The sequence below is a fragment of the Delphinus delphis genome, chromosome 17, assembly GCF_949987515.2.
Source record: "Delphinus delphis chromosome 17, mDelDel1.2, whole genome shotgun sequence".
Taxonomy (NCBI): domain Eukaryota; kingdom Metazoa; phylum Chordata; class Mammalia; order Artiodactyla; family Delphinidae; genus Delphinus; species Delphinus delphis.
The window spans coordinates 77,860,636-77,880,933 of NC_082699.1; the positions used below are offsets into that span (position 1 = coordinate 77,860,636).

Here is a 20,298-nt window from a genome sequence, read left to right on the forward strand (position 1 = left end):
CTTGACCATCAATGGGGACACGCCCTCCCAGTCCTCAGAGCCCCTGCTGTGACACAGCCACTGACCTGAACCAGTCCCACTCCCCTCTTGTCTGTATCACCAGGGCTTAATACTGTATGAGGCACAAGACAGGTGTTTAATAAATGCTGAACAAATGAATGAACTGACTAGACGAGCTCAAAAACAAACCAGGGAAACACATAAGTGGAAAAGACTTAGCCTTTAGTAGTAAAACACTACATAAGTCAGGTAAAGATCATGATCCTAGCACTTCACATTTGTCCAAGCTTTACACTGTAGCTGCATAAATACCCTCAATGGCTGCGATTATAAATACTAGACTTTATAGGTAAGGACACCGAGACTCACAGAACCTAAACAACTTGTCAAAAGTCACCTGACAAAAGGCAGAGAGGCAATATCTGAACCCAGGTCTTCTGCTTCCCAGATGAGATACTCTTTCTTTTAAAAAGACCTGCCTCCCCACACAAACCATGATGCCCAGACCCCTTCAATTACCAATACCTGAGATGTTAGGGGAGGGATAAAATTTAATTTCTGACTCATTATTTAATTTTGATAATTTTCAAGTCAATGCTACTTTTTGTAAACAAAACAAAAATGAAATGGATACACAAAATAAGCACTAGGCTAAAAGACCCTGGTATAACCACAAACTAAAATTTTCTTTCTTTCCTTTTCTTCAACCAGTCCTTAAGAAAGTAAAATTAAACAGCTTAATTAACAAATGCCACTGAAAGGAAGCAGCTGCAGGCACAGCATGAACCCCTGCCCATCGGCTAAGCTGAAACAAACTGGCAGTCGAGGCAGTCACCTGTCCTCAAGCTTCAGCTTGGACAGAACAGAGTCCAAGAGCTGAAAACGTACATTAACACCTCGACTTCAGGCAGGAAATAAAACAAGTATTTCCAGAGGCAGAAATGAAATATAAGAAACTCTATCAAATAAAAAAATTTAGTCTAATCTATTAATCTAATCTTTTTGCAAAACCAAGGTATAAATTATGCATAGCTGGAATTTAAGTACCTAGGTGTCCAGAAGTTTCTGAGTCAGGACCAAGATGTAGCCAAACTAAACTAGGATGTGGGTCTATTAAAGATAGTATTAATTTCAAAGAAGTGGTTCCATACAGAACACATTTTCTTACTACAACCCCCTTTTAGAAATGTCACAACAAGGTACATGAAAAAAATTCACTCATTTGGAATTTATCAAACACTAAAATAAATCATAAGTCATCAAAGGAATTTTAATGGAAATTAGAAAATATAGGGAATTCCCTGATGGGCCAGTGGTTAGGACTCCATGCTTTCACTGCCGAGGGCCCGGGTTCAATCCCTGGTCAGGGAACTAACATCCTACCAGCCATGCAGAGTGGTCAAAAGAAAAGAAATATACCTAAATATTGAACATATTTATTGAATGGAACAATAAATGTTTTATGAATAAATAATAAAAATACCTCACATCAAATTGTAGCCCTTGGGCAAAGAAAGATTCCTTAAATGAGATGCCAAAAAAACTAATCATAAAGAAAAAGACTGGGGCTTCCCTGGTGGCGCAGTGGTTAAGAATCCTCCTGCCAATGCAGGGGACACGGGTTCGAGCCCTGGTCCAGGAAGATCCTACATGCCGCAGAGCAGCTAAGCCCGTGCGCCACAACTACTGAGCCTGCGCACTAGAGCCTGCGTGCCACAACTACTGAGCCCATGTGGCACAACTACTGAAGCCCACGTGCCTAGAGCCCGTGCTCTGCAACAAGAGAAGCCACCGCAGCGAGAAGCCGGCGCACTGCAATGAAGAGTAGCCCCCGCTCACCTCAACTAGAGAAAGCCTGCGCGCAGCAACGAAGACCCAACACAGCCAAAAATTAATTAATTTAAGAAAAAGCAAAAGACTGATAAAGTCAACGATATTAAAATTAAGAACTTAGTTCCAAGACACCTCAAAAGTAAAAAGACAAACCAGAAACTGGAAGAAAATATTCACAACTTATAATGACAAAGGATAGTAATCCACACGTAGAAAGAACACCTACAAGTCAATAAGAAAAACAGAAGAAATTAGGTCAATGTTTTCACAGGTCCTTCATAGAAGAGAGAAGAGATATGACCAATATATTAAAAGAGTATCAACAAAGTTAGTAATAAGAGAAATTCAATTTAAAGCCACAAGATATTATTACATAACCACCAGAATGGTAAAACTGAAAAAAAGACAAAATAAACTACTAGCAAGGATGCAGAGCAACCAGGAGTGGGATGTAAATTGGCAGGGGTACTCTAAAAGCAATCTGGCAGTAAGCAGTCAAGCTGAAGGCTGGCCAGCCCAGAACCGGCATCACACTCCCACGTGGGCAGGCTGGACACATCCACACACGTGGGCAGCCAAAGACGTGTCAGCAGCGCTTGCAAGAGCAAGGCGGCAAACCACACAAATGCCCATCAACTGGAGACAAGGTTACACAACAGTGAAAGTGAACGTACTGATCACTTACGGCACCTCCTACGGGTCTCAATCACAGTGCTGAGTGGGAAAAGGCAAGTCACATGTAGTGTGATTCCCTAATAGAAAGTTCAACACAGACAAAACTAACACAAAAATAAGAAATGATAAACGCAACATGCATTCAGTGACCGCTGTTTTAAATGCTGGGGATACAGTAGTGAACAGACATTTTGCCCTGAGATTTTCTGTCACAGCCAAGTGACAAAGAAAATAAAAGTGAGTAAAATACAAATGACACCAGGCCTTGAAGAAGGAGGCTGTAGCTAAGGGGGCTGAGGGCAGGATAGCTATGCAGGCTTCACGATGTGGGAGGCGGGCTGCGGTGGGCAGCAGGCGGGCCTTCAGAGTGGGGATGCTCCACTGCTGCAGCTGGGCCGTAGGTGCTAGGCTTGCTTTATTCTTCTCTACACCAGGGTGGCCCCATTGCTTGTTTTTGTACAGCCCATGAGCTAAGAAAGGTTTTTACACTGCATATGATTAAAGAAATTATTAAAAGAATAATAACATTTTGTTGCATGTGAAATTACATGAAATTCAAATTTCAGGGTTCAGAAATAAAGTTGTACTGGAACACAGACAACTCACTCCTTTAACACAGCTGCTTTTGTGCCAGAATGGCAGGGCTGAGTACTGGGGACAGAAGCTGTAGGTGGCCTGCAGAGCCCAAATGTGTCCTGTCTGGGCCAGTACGAGGAAGCTCACCTCTGCGGACTCGGGTACCTTCCTCTGGGAGATCAGAGCACTCTTGATCTACACCTTACACACATCTTACACATGTTCTTCTGTATCTCTTCAATGTTTAATAAAATCATTTTTTGAAAAAGACTAATACACTAAGTGTATTTCTCTAATGAACCTTGTTCTATTAAAGCTTCATGCTGCTTCTCCATCCTAATGACTAAGTTTTAAAAAACAAGATATGTACTGCTATCAGGAGCATTAAAGCAAGACAGCAAAGCAAACTACTGTTTATTTTGACTCAAGTACAAGAAAAACAGAAAGGGAGGGAGGGAGGGAGGGAGGGAGGGAAGGAAGGAAGGAGGGAGGGATGGAGGGAGGAAGGAAGGAGGGAGGGAGGGAGGGAGGGAGGAAGAAAGTGACGGAGGGAGGGAGGAAGAAAGTGACGGAGGGAGAGAAGGAGGGAGGGAGGGAAGGAGGGAGGGAAAGAAGGAAGGAAGGAAGGAAGTAGGGAGGAGGGAGGGAGGGGGAGGGGGGAGGGAGGAGGGAGGAGGGAGGAGGGAGGAGGGAGGAGGGAGGAGGGAGGAGGGAGGAGGGAGGAGGGAGGTGGGAGGAGGGAGGAGGGAGGAGGGAGGAGGGAGGAGGGAGGAGGGAGGGAGGGAGGACTTTTCCACTCCAGTTTCCAAGGCTGTGGAGAGAACCACAGCCTTGCTTAACACCCAGCTCATTAGGACTATTAGATGTTTCTGTGCATCACTGACTTAAAAAAGCAGTACAGTTACACCCGATCCCTTCCAGTCTTCTGAAAGAAATGTGTCATGAATTGTTATGTCACATTTTAGCAAGGGCCACAATATCTGGCCAACATTAGCATATATGTTCCCGATGCAAGTGCCTTCACATCTTTTAAAAATAAGCCAGTATCTCTGATTAGAGTTAATATTAATTAATGATGCCCATTAAAGGTGGTGATGAATACAGAGAGTTCATTACAACATTCTGTTTCTGCATATGTCTGAAAATTTCCACAAAGTTTTAAAATAAAATTGAAGATTCATATTTTAACTTTAATTATTAAGTATAATGCTCATGTAATAGAAACTCACACAATTCCCATTTATGCATGTTTCAGAATCCTTAGTATAAAACGGCTTTCCATCACCCTTACTACTGGCAACTTCTTTAAAAAATGCTTATTTAAAAATCTACATGAGGGGCTTCCCTGGTGGCACAGTGGTTAAGAATTGCCTGCCAATGCAGTGGACACGGGTTCGAGCCCTGGTCCGGGAAGATCCCACATGCTGCGGAGCAAATAAGCCCGTGCGCCACAACTACTGAGCCTGCGTTCTAGAGCCCGCGAGCCACAACTACTGAGCCCGCGTGCTACAACTACTGAAGCCCATGTGCTACAACTACTGAAGCCCACGTGCTACAACTACTGAAGCCTGCGCGCCTAGGGCCTGTGCTCCGCAACAAGAGAAGCCACCGCAATGAGAAGCCTGAGCATCGCAACAAAGAGTAGCCCCCACTCGCCACGACTAGAGAAAGCCCGTGCGCAGCAACGAAGACCCAACGCAGCCAAAAATAAATAAATTAAAAAACAAAATCTATGTGAAGACACAGCACTGCACCTTCTGACCCTAGCAGAAAGGAAGAGGCTGACAGCAACGAGCTGAGAAAGTCAAAGGACATTCACCCACAGGAAAACAAGCTGTATCAGCTGTGCCTCTACGTTCTGTGTATACAGCAGTAAATGAAAGAAATACCCCCATTCTCTTTGAGCTGCAATATTACAAAATGGGCAATGATGCAGGGAGGACTGAGAACTTTGAAAACTGGCAAACTTTTACTGTAAATGTTTACTTTTAATAGTTATTACCTTTTGTGAAATACCTCAAAAGGTCACACACTAGTGAACACCAGAACCTTACATGCTGCGTACCACCTCATTCTCTCATCAGCCTATGGTTCTATTATTTGGCCAATTTAAAGGACAAGGAAATGGAGTTAGAGAAGTTAACAAACTAGCCCAAGACCAGAGAGTCAGAGTCTGGCTCCAAGGCCATGCCCTTCACAACTGCACTGCCAGTGGTTTTTCAACATTCCAACTAAGTAAGGCAACGTCATCTTATGACCCATACTTTGCAAACCAGTACCTTGCTACTCAAAGTGGGGCCCAGGGACCATCAGCACGGCACCACCTGAGAGCCTGGTAGAAATGCAAGATCTGATGCCCCACCCTAGACAGACTGAATTAGAACCTAAAACCTAACGAGATCCCTGGGTGATGTGTGTGCCTGTTCAAGTTTGAGAAGCCCTGATACAGAGCACGCACACACTGGATTTTGAGGTAGTTTATCAGTTCAACATACCCTGGTACAGTTAAATTAGCTTTCACCTCTTCTGCTTGCTCTCTGATCCCAAAATGAAGCAGAGGAGTGCTGGCAGGCGACTCCACAGGTGGCCACGAAGAGGACTGACATGACAAGCCCATGTCTGTGGCCCCAACCTCTCCCCTCCCCACCCTCAGTCCCAATTACCACCCTGTCTTTCGGACAGAGCCCCTGCAGCCAGGCTGCACTTACTGAGCCAGCTGAACCCTTCTTCCCAGAGCAGCAGGCTACAGACACGGCTAAGTGCGCATGCCCCGAGTTCCTTGAATCGCGCCCAGCATCCGGGGCGCCCTGCAGCAGAAAGGGGCAGCGGGGGCTGCTGCAGCACGTGCTCTTATCCTAATGCTCTGTGAGCTACAAAGAGAGCTTCCGACACAGCCCCAGCACTAATAATCCTCTTACCAATTCACAGCGAATAGTCAGTGAATGGATGGAATATCCTTTTGTGACATTTTCTTAAATCCGTGGTTTCTGCCACCTCTCTCGACTAGAATCCAACGTACGGTGCAGTAAACCAATCTCTGCACGTTCCCACCAACATGTAGCTTTGCCTGTGCTTTCCTTCCGCCTAGAACACTCTCCCCTCCTCCTCCCCCTCCCCGCCAGGCTCCTTCTGTTGACCCCTGGGATGGGGTGGCAGTGTCCTGCAGTCCCCCGCAGCTCTGCCCAGCACCTGCTAAACATGGCACTGCCGCTGCCTGGTCGCTGGACTACGACCCGCTCAGGGCAGGGACTCAGCGCATGCTGAGCGTTCTCCCCAAATGCCAGTTCCATCAGCAGATCTGTGAGTGCCCCGTGGTCTGCCCTCCCCATCCGCACCCTGACAGCCACAGCCTGCGACCCACACCCACCTCATGGAGAGCCTTCCCCAGAAGCCTTAAGGGGCTCAGCCATGTTTGGCTGCAGGCAGATTCCAGAAAATGGCCAACCTTAAGCAGCAAGGGCAGCTCCGTTAGCGGTTCTCCGGGGCAGACTCGCCGCCACGAGGCCCCGCAGAAGCTCTCCCCGCGGCCCCGCAGAAGCTCTCCCCGCAGAGGCTCTCGGTCCAGCCAGCGCTGCCCAGCAGGACTTCCCGCAACCGTGAAAACCTTCTTCCCATCTGCACCGTCCAAGGGGGAGTCGCTAGTCACGTGTGGGTACTGAGCCCTGGAAACGGGGCTAGCCTGGCTGTTGGACAGAACTTTAAATCTGATTCCATTTTAACTTAAACGCGTGGCTAGCGGCTACTATAGGCGACGGCGGGTCCAGGTTTAGACTCTAGACACTGGAGTGAAATGAAAAAGAACTTTCCTTGGCTCCTTAACTGCAGGCTACGTTGTTTGGTCCAACCCTTCCCTGAAAAAGGCTTAAAAAGACGGATAGAATACTTTAAAAATCTTAAAAGCAACCAGAAAATGACAGGACAAGAAGGAAATAACAAAATTAAAGTGAACTCAGGAACCCAGAGAGAAACAAGCAGAGAAACCACCTCTGCACGGAAGTCATTTGACAATTCTGAAATTTTCGACTTTCCTTTTCACAACAGTGCAGGGAAAGAGGGACAGGAGTCAAAGCCGGGCCCCCTAAAGTGTCTAATCCTACCTCCCTAAGCAGGACCTCAAAAGCTACACAGCTCAGGATGAGAGTAAGCCAGCAGTGAATCAGCTCACCAAGAGAATGACAGCTCTGTGTGGTCCAGAACACCTCAAACCTTGGACTTGGTTTAAGGTGGTCCCAGACTGGCTGCAGCAGAAACAAATGCGCTCTGGAGGGAGCTACCTTCATTTAGGCCTCGAAAGAGTCCTCCCAGTAATGTGGACCCATATCCCACACCACAAACAAAAATTATCTCAAAATCAATCACAGACCTAAATGGAAAACCTAAAGCTATAAATGTTCTAGAGAGGGGAGGGGGAAACAGGAGAAAATCTTTGTGACCTAGGTTAGGCAACTATTTCTTAAATATGACACCAAAAAAGCACAATCCATAAAAGAACAAATTGATAAATGGGACATTATCAAAATTTGTAACTTCTGCTCTTCAAGACACTGTTAAGAGAATGCACAAAACAAGCCACAACATGGGAGGAAAGCATTGAGAGTATCTCACAAAGGACCTGTATCCAGAATATATAAAGAATCCACCCGTACGAAAAAGTTTTTTCATGGGCAAAAGATCTGAACACCAAATAAGATATACAGATGGCAAGTAGACATATAAAAAGATACTCAGTGTTATCAAGGCATTTGGGAAATGTAAGTTAAAACCACAATGAAATACCATGAAACACCTATTAGAATGGCAAAAACTTAAAAGACTAACCATCATGTTGCCCTGATGATACAGAGCAACTGGAACTCTCATACACTGCTGGTAGGAATGTCAAACGGTACAGCCACTTCAGAACACAGTTTGGCACTTTCTTAAAAAGCTACACAAATTCTGGGGGTTCCCTGGTGGCGCAGTGGTTGAGAGTCCGCCTGCTGATGCAGGGGACACGGGTTCGCGCCCCGGTCCAGGAAGATCCCACATGCCGCGGAGCAGCTGGGCCCGTGAGCCATGGCCGCTGAGGCTGCATGTCCAGAGCCTGTGCTCCGCAACAGTGAGAGGCCCGCGTACCAAAAATAAATAAATTAATTAATTAATTAAAAAAAAAAGGCTACACAAATTCAAAAAGAGTCATGTATCACACTGTTCACTGCAGCACTATTTACAACATGTAAAGGACATGGAAGCAATCTAAGTGTCCATCGACAGACGAATGGATAAAGATATGGTACATATATAAAATGGAATATTATTCAGCCATAAAAAGAAATGAAATTATTTGTAGTGAGGTGGATGGACCTAGAGTCTGTCATACAGAGTGAAGTAAGTCAGAAAGAGAAAAACAAATACCGTATGCTAACACATATATATGGAATCTTAAAAAAAAATGGTTCTGACGAACCTAGGGGCAGGACAGGAATAAAGATGCAGACGTAGAGAATGGACTCGAGGACGGGGGAGGGGTAAGGGTAAGCTGGGACGAAGTGAGAGAGTGGCACGGACATATATACGCTACCAACTGTAAAATAGATAGCTAGTGGGAAGCAGCTGCATAGCACGGGGAGACCAGCTCGGTGCTTTGTGTCCAGCTAGAAGGGTAGGTTAGGGAGGGGTGGAGAGAGACGCAAGAGGGAGGAGATATGGGGATATATGTATGCATAGAACTGATCCACTTTGTTATACAGCAGAAACTAACACAACATTGTAAAGCAATTATACTCCAATAAAGATGTTAAAAAAAAAAAAAGCTGGGCTTCCCTGGTGGCGCAGTGGTTGAGAGTCCGCCTGCCGATGCAGGGGACGCGGGTTCATGCCCCGGTCCGGGAAGATCCCACATGCCGCGGAGCGGCTGGGCCTGTGAGCCACGGCCGCTGAGCCTGCACGTCCGGAGCCTGTGCTCTGCAATGGGAGAGGCCACGACAGTGAGAGGCCCATGTACCGCAAAAAAAAAAAAAAAAGCTATACAGACACCTACCATATGATCCAGCCATTACAATCCTAAACAACCATCCCCAGGAAAAAATAGAAGCCTGGGTCCACAAAAAGATTCGTACAAAAATATTCATATGCTTTATCCGTAATAACCCAAATCCAGAATCAACTCTCTACACGTTGATCTATACATTTAATGTCATCCCAAACAACAACCGGAAGAATTTTTTGGGAAGTTGCCAAGTGATCCTAAAACATATACAGATCTGCAAAGGGTTGAGGATAGCCAAGGCATACTTGAAGGAGAATCAAGTGGGAAGAGGTCCACGAGGAGATAAGACTTATTATAAAGCTACAATACTGTAGGCAGCTTAGTACCAGAGGGATCAAATAGAGTCCAGACACACACATATATATGGACCTTTCATTTACAACAAAAGTGTCACCACAGAGCACTGGGGGAAAGGAGCATTTATTCTTTTTAAGAAATGGTGTTGGGACAACTAAGATGTCCACATGTTAACGAAAGTGGATTCCTCCTTCACACTACACACCAAAACCAATTCCAAGAGAATTATAAAGGGGAAAGGCAAAATCATAAAGCATTTAGAAAATAACAGGAATTAAGTTCATTATCTCAGGGTAGGGAAAGACACAAAAAGCACCAACTATAAAGGAAAAGACTGATAAACTGCACTACATTAAACTTAAGAACTTCTCTTCATTCAAAAAAGAAAAAAACCAACCCACCAAGCTACTGAAACTGCATGACAAAGTAGGCAGAGGCAGTGGCAAAATATATAAGCAACAAAGGACCTGTGTTCTGAACATGCAGAAGTCTACAAATAAATTTCTTTAAAACTAATAGAAAACTATGGGCACTTCACAAACCAGTGAATACAAATGGCCAGTAAATGTATAAAAAGATGTGCAACCTCATTATAACCAAGAAAAGGCTATTTAAGACCACAGGGCGGGGGCATCCCTGGTGGCGCAGTGGTTAAGAATCCGCCTGCCAATGCAGGGGACACAGGTTCGAGCCCTGGTCCGGGAAGATCCCACATGCCGCGGAGCAACTAAGTCCGTGCGCCTCAACTACTGAGCCTGCGCTCTAGAGCCCATGAGCCACAACTACTGAAGCCCGCGTGCCTAGAGCCCGTGCTCCACAACAAGAGAAGCCACCGCAACGAGAAGCCCGTGCACCGCAACCAGAGAAAGCCTGCGCGCGGCAACGAAGACCCAACACAGCCATAAATAAATAAATAAAATTTTTAAAAAATAAAATAAAACCACAAGGTGGTAATAATACTACAGAAATGACCCCAAGGCGCTGGGAGGGGAGACTGACAGGGGAACAGAGACAGACGGGGATGCGCTGAAGTTGTAATCAGAGAGAAGGCTGCTCAGGGGATGCAGCCTAATGGTTAGGGAGGGCGGGGTCCCAGGAGAACCATCCACTGACATCCACTGAGAAGCTGCTCTGGGCCAGGCACACTCAAATGCACTTGCCCTCTGCATCCTCAGGTTCCGCATTCGAGGCTCAAAATATTGGGGGAAAATCCCAGCAAGTTCCAAATAGCAAAACTTGAACTTGCCACACTGGCAATTATTTACATAGCATTACACTGTGTTAGGTATTGTAAGTAATCTAGAGACGATTTAAAGTATACAGGAGGGTGTGCATTTAAAGGTATGTATGTAAATACTACGTCATTTTAGGTAAGGGACTTGAGCATCCAAGGAACTTGGTATCCGAGGAGGGTCCTGGAACCAATCCCCCACGAATACTGGTCAGACAGCTATACATTTAATGGGAGTCACATTAATGCGACCTTTAATTTCACTTGACCAACTTTAAGGAGAAAGAAATTGTTCCAAAGAGCTCCAAATGAGATCACATTACACCTAATTCCTTCTGCCTTTGACGAGTTCTTCGTCTCTACCTTTGTAACAACTTTCACACACTAAAAAGACCCCTTGGACTTCCCTGGTGGTGCAGTGGTTGAGAGTCCGCCTGCCGATGCAGGGGACACGGGTTCGTACCCCGGTCCGGGAAGATCCCGCATGCCGCGGAGCGGCTGGGCCCGTGAGCCATGGCCGCTGAGCCTGCGCGTCCGGAGCCTGTGCTCCGCAACGGGAGAGGCCACAGCAGTGAAAGGCCCACGTACCGCCAAAAAAAAAAAGACCCCTTACCACAAAAGGCCCACAACAGCGTCATTTGCTTTAGTCTCTGTAATTCCAGGACCTCAGCATGAGAGACTCTTCTTCAATCATCAAACAATCACTGACTGACCATCTACTATGGCAGCATGAGGAAAAGATAATACAGAATCCTTGTCCGTCAGCTTATAATAAGTCTATTTACCAACAGATGCATCTAATTCTGCACAAGGCACATCGCCAATCCCATTTGGTGCACTAACTTTCACTTAGCCGCCTTCTTAGGAAAGAAAGGAAAGGACAAAAGGCAAAACGAAATTCATTAAACTTAGATATGAATGTAATGCTAGGCATAGAATCAATTCACACAATGCTGCTTCATTAGTCACCCCAAGACTTGGCAATCACCCTGACTCTAGTATAAAGCTAGCCAATTTTTCAGCACCAAAGCAAAACCACCAGGGAACGTGTGCCTTAAGCACTCACATGTACACACTCTCCTGTTATCTGCCAAAAGCCACAAGTCTGGGAGCCACACAAACTGCCACTTCAACATAAGAGTTCATTTAAAATCCACGCCGAGATTCAATTAAAATAATTAAGTGGTCTCAGCAGAAAACAGTCAAACTCCCTACTCAACAAAAGGAGTTGTGAGGTCTTCTCAAGACTCTAAAAACCCTTAGGAACATGTTTAAGAGTCCTGACAGGAAGGCAACCTCATTAGCAAATCTAAGTGGTCAAAAAGACCATACACGTAACTCTGCCATTTATGACTGATGTCTGCCTGCTACAACTGGCGTTTCTTTTAAAACACTCTAAAGCAGTGGTCCACGAACATTAGCGTGCATCAAAAGCTCCTGACAGCAAGTTGAAACTGACCACCGGCCCCGCCCCCAGAGTCAGATTCAGCAGGTCAGAAGCGGGGCAGGAGCATTTGCACTTCTAACCTGTGGCTACTTTGAGAACCAATTCAACAACCTGAAGCTTCCTGGTCTCTGTGAGAGTGCCTGTTTCCCCACACCGTACAGCAAGACTAAGGGGGAACTCGCTGAGGAAGAACAAACTGCTCTTTTTTACCCAAATGTTGACTTTCCCCCAAGTAAAGGTAAGTGACCTGTCACGGCAAGGGAAAGCTGGCATATTGTGTATGTAATTGGCACTGCAGCCATACGAAAATGGGTTTTGAAAATGGTTTCAGGGCATAATGGAAAACTCTTGTAAAGCAGCCAATGAATCCAGCTGATTAGTAAAAGACACGTTAGAGCTTCTGGACCAGTAATGAAGGAGCTTTTACAAGTCCCGCTCATTCTGTGTCACCTTGAGCAATTTTCTATGTCTGCAGAACTTAGGATGAGTCCTAAAGAACACAAGATCAATTATACAGGATCAGTTTCTAGAAAAAAAGAACAAAACTGTCAAGGGGCAGAGCAGTATTTCTTCCCTGGCCCGAGTCTGATGACAGTGGTAATCTAAAATAAAGCAGACAAAGGTGAAAACACGATAATCCAATTCTTCCCTGGTATCAAGTCCTATGTGGTTTTAAAGTGAGGTCCTTTACCAAGGCAAACAAAACGCAGACAGCTAACGGATGTAATAGCTGTTCTCCAATAATTAATAAGTCTGGGTTATTCTACTCAATAAATATTGTGTCAGGTACTGAAGATGGAAAAGTGTGTAAAACAAAGTTTCTGCCCTCATGGTGCTTAAATCCTCACGAGAAGACACACAAGCCACTAAAAACATGTAATGTGTAAAATCATTTAAGCTCTTCCTTTAGGCCAGCAAAGACAAATGCATGTTTTGGTCACCAGTAGACATGACGAGCACCTTGGACTACTTTCAATACAGAATATGGGGGCAGAAGGGAGATCCTAGGCACACACAGCACACAGACACGACCGTTTAGGTTCTTCTAAGCCTTGGTCTTGGTTCACTGGCCCCAAATAAAGGAGCAGAGTATATGCCGACTCTTAAAAGCAGAATGGGGCTTCCCTGGTGGCACAGTGGTTAAGAATCCATCTGCCAATGCAGGAGACACGGGTTCGAGCCCTGGTCCAGTTAAGATCCCACATGCCGCGGAGCAACTAAGCCCGTGCGCCACAACTATTGAACCTGCGTGCCACAACCACTGAAGCCCATGTGCCTAGAGCCCGTGCTCCGCAACAAGAGAAGCCACAGCAATAAGCCCGCGCACCACAGTGAAGAGCAGCCCCTGCTTACTGCAACTAGAGAAAAGCCCACATGCAGCAACAAAGACCCAATGCAGCCAAAATTAATTAATTTTAAAAATATATTTTAAAAAAAGCAGAATGGAAAATTCTAAGTTGGTGAGAGTAAGCACATTCATTTCAGAAACATTTATAGAGCAGCAATGTATCAGAGGTTGTAAATACTAGGATTACTACAAGGGGCTCATACCTGTGTGAGAAATGTGCAATTTGCTTTTCCCTTACATACTCCTTGCTTCCCACAAAACTGTCTTCAAACATGAACCCCTCAAAAAAGTCACCAATGAAAAAACTGTAAATGTGGAAGTTACTAAAGCACATCTTGACAAATAAGAAGTATCAGTCACTGCATCATGCATTATATACTTTACCTAATTCTAAATTAATTTCAAATAATTAAACAATTTTGGTATATTAATTAAAATGTTTACCTATACTATGTTGGCCAGATCAGAACTTCATGATCTGAAAGCGTCAGATTCAAATAGAAAATACAATTATCTAAACTTTCCCAGACATGGTCATCACACTAGCACACTGCTTATTCCTACTGCAGAGACTGGATTAAGATTTTACAGACTGCTGCTTTTCCAGCCAGGGAGGCCGCAGGCAGGCTATTAGGAGCTGGCACTGCAGAGTCCCTCGGGTCTGTCCAAGCCGTCCACCACTGTGGGCTGAGGACCCGGGCGAGCTACTCTAACTCGATGCTTGCAGGGTTTCATCTACAAAAGGAGGATACAGACAGCAGTACAACTCAGTAGTTCTAGCGAGTAAAAAAGGAGATAAAGCACTATGGCACCCAGCTCAGGCCTGGCACATGGTGTTTAACAAATGCAGTTCTTCCCCTACCACTGGCAAATATTCAAATGTGTAACTTCAGTCATTCTTCTTGATGTGAAAAATGTGAAAAAGCTTATAGTAAATAGCTATGTACATAAATAAGATTTAGGTAGGATTATTTTAATTAAGTACAAAGTTTGTAAGGAAACACCTTTGTGTCCTTAAAAATAGGTAAACTTTGTGGTGATGCTACTAGTATTTTTCTCTGAGGCTTCCAACTGCTAAAGAGTGGGAATAGTGCCACTTGGGGAAACATTTATTTCCTACTATGTCTATAAATCATTTCCTTACTATTTATGCAAATCAGACTATAATTAACAGTTTTGCTAAAAATTCCATTTAAACTGAAAGTTTAACTATGTATGTGTATCTGAATTTCATTTCCATCACAGAGCCTAGTAAAAAACAATACAACTGTTACAGATAGAAACAGAGGGGGCTCCTCTGCTGATTTACAATCAGAAACACATTTGTACAGTTCTGAATGATAAGATTTAGCACAATTCCTAGAAACTAATGCCAGAAACTGGTACATATGAATTTCATTTCTCTTGCACTGGGTTGCCTTTTGGTAGTCATGAAATGAAGAAGAAAAAGAACCCTGCCAAAATGTCAGTAGAGAGAAAAAGCAATAAAGGGCTCAAATAATCCACTACTAAACACTGTTTTACAGAAAAGAAGGAAAAAAACCCATAACTTTGAATGTATCTGGGTGAGCTAGAGAAACACAGGTGCACCCAAGGCAAGCTGGAGCTGCTCTCCATCCTTCTCCATTCCAGGGATCCTTCTAAAGGGTGATAAGCAACTTAACATTTGAATGCTTATTTGCATTCATAAACTTCTTGGAGTTTATTACTATTGACTCAAGTAAGGTCATTTACTCTGCCCAAATTTTTTAAGTTAACATTTTAAATACAGACATCAGTGAAAATTCTCAAAGATCCCCACAGTAATTTTTTCTAATTATTTAAGGGATTTCACTAAGAGGAAACTAATGAAAATATGTTCTTAAACTAGAGCTTTACAGCAAAATAAAGTACTTCAGAAACTACACTTTTCTGATTTACTAGCCAAAAAAACTCATTTAAAAACTCATTTCACAAATATGATAAAAATAAGAGAACTTTTTACCAATGGCATTTTTTGCAGATCTAGAACAACAACAAAAAAAATCTAAAAACGTGTGGAAACACAAAAGACCCCGAATAGTCAAAGAGATTTTGAGAAAGAAAAAGGAGTTGGAGGAATCAGGCTCCCTGACTTTAGACTATACTATAAAGCTACAGTAATCAAAAGTAACAGAACTTTTTTTAATGCCACTGAAATTTAAAACCAGATTTATTCTATCTGAAAATGTCTAAACTGAAAATGTTTAATTTAAAAAAATTAAAGATTTACATACTGTATTAACAATTTGAATTGCATCTTTTGTTACCCTTAAGACAATTTTTAATTATTTTTCTCAAAATTAAGACACATTAAAATATTGGAAAACAAGGTTTCCATAAAACCTTTAGAGATATGAACTAAGATCCCACCTCACTATAACTCAAAATAACATGCAAAGATAGTAATTTTCAAAATTATCTTTTGCTACACGTAACACTTTATAGCACCATAGACTATATATGTATATACAAAATATAACAATAATTTCTTCTTAGGAAGCTCATCAGTATTTTTTCTTAAAGGGAACACTTTAATGATACGATTTTGTTATTTAGACAATTTCTCCAACTTTCTAGTAAGAAAAGTTGTCTAGCTGAAGAACCCAGCTTTGAGAATTGGAACATTAATTTCTGTACTTTCCAACAAAGGGCATGGAGTGTTACAGAGAAGAGTTTAGCTAAAAATGTTTTAATGATCCTTACTGCCATTCCTAACTCCCGCTTTCCCCAGACACTTAGCAACCGCTGCACTAGTGGATCTAACACTCCTGATCACTCCTGATCTAACACTTACTACTCACTTTCCTTGACAGACAGCCTCAGACGATCTCCTGTAGGAGTTGCAGCATTCTTTGCCCCACATCATAAATACTAAGTTTTGGATTCAATGTCTTTATTTAGCCAAGCACTTGCTTCTCAATGCATCACCTCTGAATGATGTATAGTCCTTTTATTCAGTCCTTTCATGAAGTCTTATGGGGCCGCGTTTACATGGGAACATGTATTTTAAACGATATTTTCCAGTGCTCGTTATTAAACTGGATTATTTGATAATGACCTGAAAGAAATTCTTCAGAGGAGAATCTATAATATTTGATCTTGCTGTTTCAGCAGCAGTTAGTACACAAGTGTTCAGAAGAGACTAATGGCAAATTCAACTAGTTTTTCCCCTCCAAGAGTAGCCAAAAATATAAAACAATATACTCATAAAGATACTAAGACATACTATCTTTATGAATTGAAAGTTGAAACACAAACTTCCTTTAAAAGTTTCATGTGTTTAAATACTACAGGGCTTTAAACATTAACTCAATAGTACAACTGGACCAAAATATTATCTACACTGTACCTCAACAAAGTACGCTGAATGCTAATTTACTGTGAATCTTAAATCACTTCATCCACATACTTTCCTCCCACTTTTCAGAGGTTGTCAAAGACAGGACAACTAACCTCAGGGCTTGGCTGTGTCATTTCAATGAAAAGACTATTTTCATTACCCGTTTTACAAATACAGTATTAAAGGTGAGGCTCTGGTATTGCATTTTGAACAGTAATGGCCTGTTTTTCCAACCACGAAGATGTTTACATCCTAAGTAAGAATCCCAATGATGGTCGTCTTAAATACGGACCCCCAAACTCTTACATCGCCTTCAACTTGACCGTATTTCAACCAGTTCCCATGAATACCACAATATTATTATTCTCTTGGTCTCACTGCCAAAAACCCAGCTGCAGGCTACCTAAGCAAGAATAAGACACTGTTGAAATGGCAAAAACAAAAACCTTTACCCTTAATGCATTGAGCTACAAAATCCGGCAATCAAAGAAAGCCAAGTAACAGCGTACACACACACACACCCCCCCTACACACACCCTACACACACACACACACACACACACACACACACACACACACACTCCTTTGAGAAAGAATGGGGTGCCAGGAAAGGACCCAGAGTGCTTCCAGCTTGCTCGGCGGGCGCCGCGGAGTTGGGGGCTGGGGCGAGAAGAGGAGGAAACTTAGGAAGCGCAACGAATCCTGCCAGGTCTTCAGGGCTGCCGCCGAGACAGCCTCCGGGCTGCACAAAACTTGAGCGCGGGCCGCGGGGGACGCAGCCGCCCCGCCGCCCCGCACGCGGGCTCGAGGCCCACCCTTCCCTGCCCCGCGGGCCGGCCGATCCCCCGGCGGCCCCGCGGATTCCCTCTTCCCCCTCCTTCCTCTCTCTCCCCTTTTGTTTTGGAGGCACTCGGCCCGCCCCGACAGAGGCCGGCCGGCCTCCCCGAGGCCCCGGGCCTCCAGACCTTCGGACTCTCCGAGTCCCGAATCCCCCTGCCTCCCCATCTTCCCTGAGCTCCCCGGCCTCCCTGCGTCCCCCGAGCCCCCAGCCTCCCTGAGTCACCGGCCTCTTCGCATCCCCCAAAGCCCCCTGCTTCCCGGAGCCCCCGGCCTCCTCACGTCCCCCGGCCTCGAGACCCTCAGAGTCTCCTAGCCCCGAACCCCTCGGCCTCCAAGCGCCCCCCGCCCCCGAGCCCCCGGCCTCCTCGGGCCCCCGGCCTCCCCACGTCCCCGGCCTCCCGGGGCCGCGGCCGGCGCGGGAGGGGCCGGTCTCCGCCGCCGGGACTGCCCGGTCCGGCCCCGCTCGGCCCTCCACCCTCGGGCCGCGGCCCTGCCAACAACCAGCTCCGGGAGTCGGCCCGCCAGCCTGCCCGCGCCCCGGCCCCGGCTCCGCACTCACTCGGACCGCGCTGGCGCCGGGAGACGAAGATAGACGACGACCGGGCGGCGCCGCGGATGATGGGCCGCGCTCCCTCCCACGCCTCACGCCGCGGGCGCACAGCAGTCCCGGCCCGGCGGCGGCGGCGGGCTCGCGCCCTCGGGGCCGTGCTGCGTCGGCGCGGGCCGCGCGTGCGCGGCGGCCAGCTGAGGCGCGCGCCTCCCTCCGCTGCGCGCGCCCGGCCGCGTCCCCGTTCCGAGCTTCCGCCTCCCGGGAGCACTGGGCATGCGCGCCGCGCGTCGCGGCCCGCGCATGCTCACCACGCCGCCAGGCTCTGCCCCCGGGATCTTACTCGGAACGCCAGGCCCGGGCTGCGGGTGGACGGGGTCAGCGCGCGGGCGTGGCTGCGGCCCCAAGTGGTGGCCGCGGGGAAGCTCTGCCCGGGGGCGGGGGCGGCGCCCCGCCGAGCGGACTTCCCGGGGGTCCCTCCGGCCGCACTCTGGGCCGGCGGGGTTGGACGGACTACGGGGAAGCCCTCGCACCCCTTTGCTGCCCCGAGCCCCAGACCCTGCTCCTCTGGAGGCCCCCCCCACCCCGGTCAGCCGCCCTACAGCCCCGCCCCAGAGTCGGAAGCACGGATGTCCGGACGCGGTGTGTGCCCGCGCCGGCCCATGTCCTCTCCAGGCCCACCAAAAGGGTGTCCCGGACCCCTCTGCAGATAGGGAAGCAGGCTCAGGGGTTTGTTCAGGGGCATCATAGCTAGCTAGTGCTGGGCGGTACCAAGATTTGATCTTCGAAGATGGTCTGGAAAGAGCTTTATAACGGCTTAGAGGTGGACACATTATCTACCTGAGCGCCAGCGGGGCACTGATCTGGGTCCATTAACCACCAAGGCGCCTGTCCCCTAGGTGCTGAGGCTTGAGAAGGGAGAGGAGGATCCCAGGCAGAGAGGGGCTGAGATGAGAGCCGGTTTTGACTGGAGCATGGGGTTGTGGGGTGGGGGTGGGGTTCTGGGTAAAAAATGAGACGGCCAGGGCCCTGTGAAGTCGTGCTCAGGTGCCTGGCACTTATTCTTTAGGCAGCAGTGAGCCTTTGAGGGTTTTGCGTTAAAAAAAAAAAAAAAAAAATCACGGGCAACCTTGCGGTAGGAAATGAAACCAGAAGCAGAGCAACTTTCATTTTTCATGGTGTCACTTTGATTCTCACCACAAGGCGAGAGGCAGGATAAGCACACAGTTCTCCTTTTGAAAGGTGAACTCCCTGAAGCTCAGAGAGGTGACCCTCCGTTCCCTTCTCAGGAGCTATAATCGATGATAACAGAATCCGGTAAAATAAAGTGCTTTCGCTTAGCAAGAGCTTTACCATTTTTAAGTATTTTCTTTCATTATTCTTTCATGAAATACATACAGCTGGTGTTTTTAAACTACATTTAAGACTGTAAGGAATTGTGTCTCTCAATGACAGCCCCAGGGCCTTTGCCCTGGCTGTTTGCGCTACCTGGAAATCTTTCCCTCTGCTTGGACCTTCTTACTCCCTCACTTCCTTCAGGCTCAGATGTCACCTCATTAGATGTCAACTGATGGCTCTGTATGTAATAGGAACCACCAACTACCCTCCACCCTTTCACACACACTCCCCACCCCCTCATCTGCTCTGTTGTTGTCCAAAGCACCCATTGTCCACCATAGCCGTACACTGTGTGCTTGTTTATTTCTGCATTGTCTGCTCCCTCCACTAGAACATTAGATTCACTAGAGCAGGGACTTTGTTCACTTCGGGGTCCCTGGCACATAATAAAATATTTGTTAAGTGAGTGAATGAAGCTTTGGGTGATGTGAAGTAAGGAATTATTATTGAAAGTATAAGGAGGGAATGGGAGTCAGGGGAGAGGAGTGAAGGAACAAAAGGGGTTATATTAAGGATATCTTTGGGGGAGGGAACTGTGCTTAGTGTGGTAGGCTAAAAACAGGCACCAAGTCTTTGACACTCCTCCCAACAAGAGATGGAATCTACTTTTTCACCCGACATATTTGGACAGATCTTGTAACTTGCTTTGACCAATAAAATGTGTCTCAAGTGATGTACAACTTCTGAGCTGAAACGTCAAGAGGCCATGCAGTTTCC

General features: G+C 46.0%; 1 protein-coding gene across 4 annotated transcripts in view; it reads right to left on the reverse strand.

Annotated features, from left to right (window-relative positions):
* Positions 1-18,349, reverse strand: part of PTK2 (protein tyrosine kinase 2) — a 252,711-nt gene extending 234,362 nt beyond the window's left edge. For 2 of the 4 annotated variants that reach the window (XM_059995242.1, XM_059995241.1), the window contains exon 1: positions 18,196-18,346. The gene's annotated coding sequence lies outside the window, so the exon portion shown is untranslated. Of the gene's footprint in view, positions 1-18,195 lie in introns of all 4 variants that reach the window. The other 2 variants (XM_059995243.1, XM_059995246.1) reach the window with 2 other exon arrangements.
* Between the last annotated feature and the right edge of the window lie 1,949 nt (positions 18,350-20,298).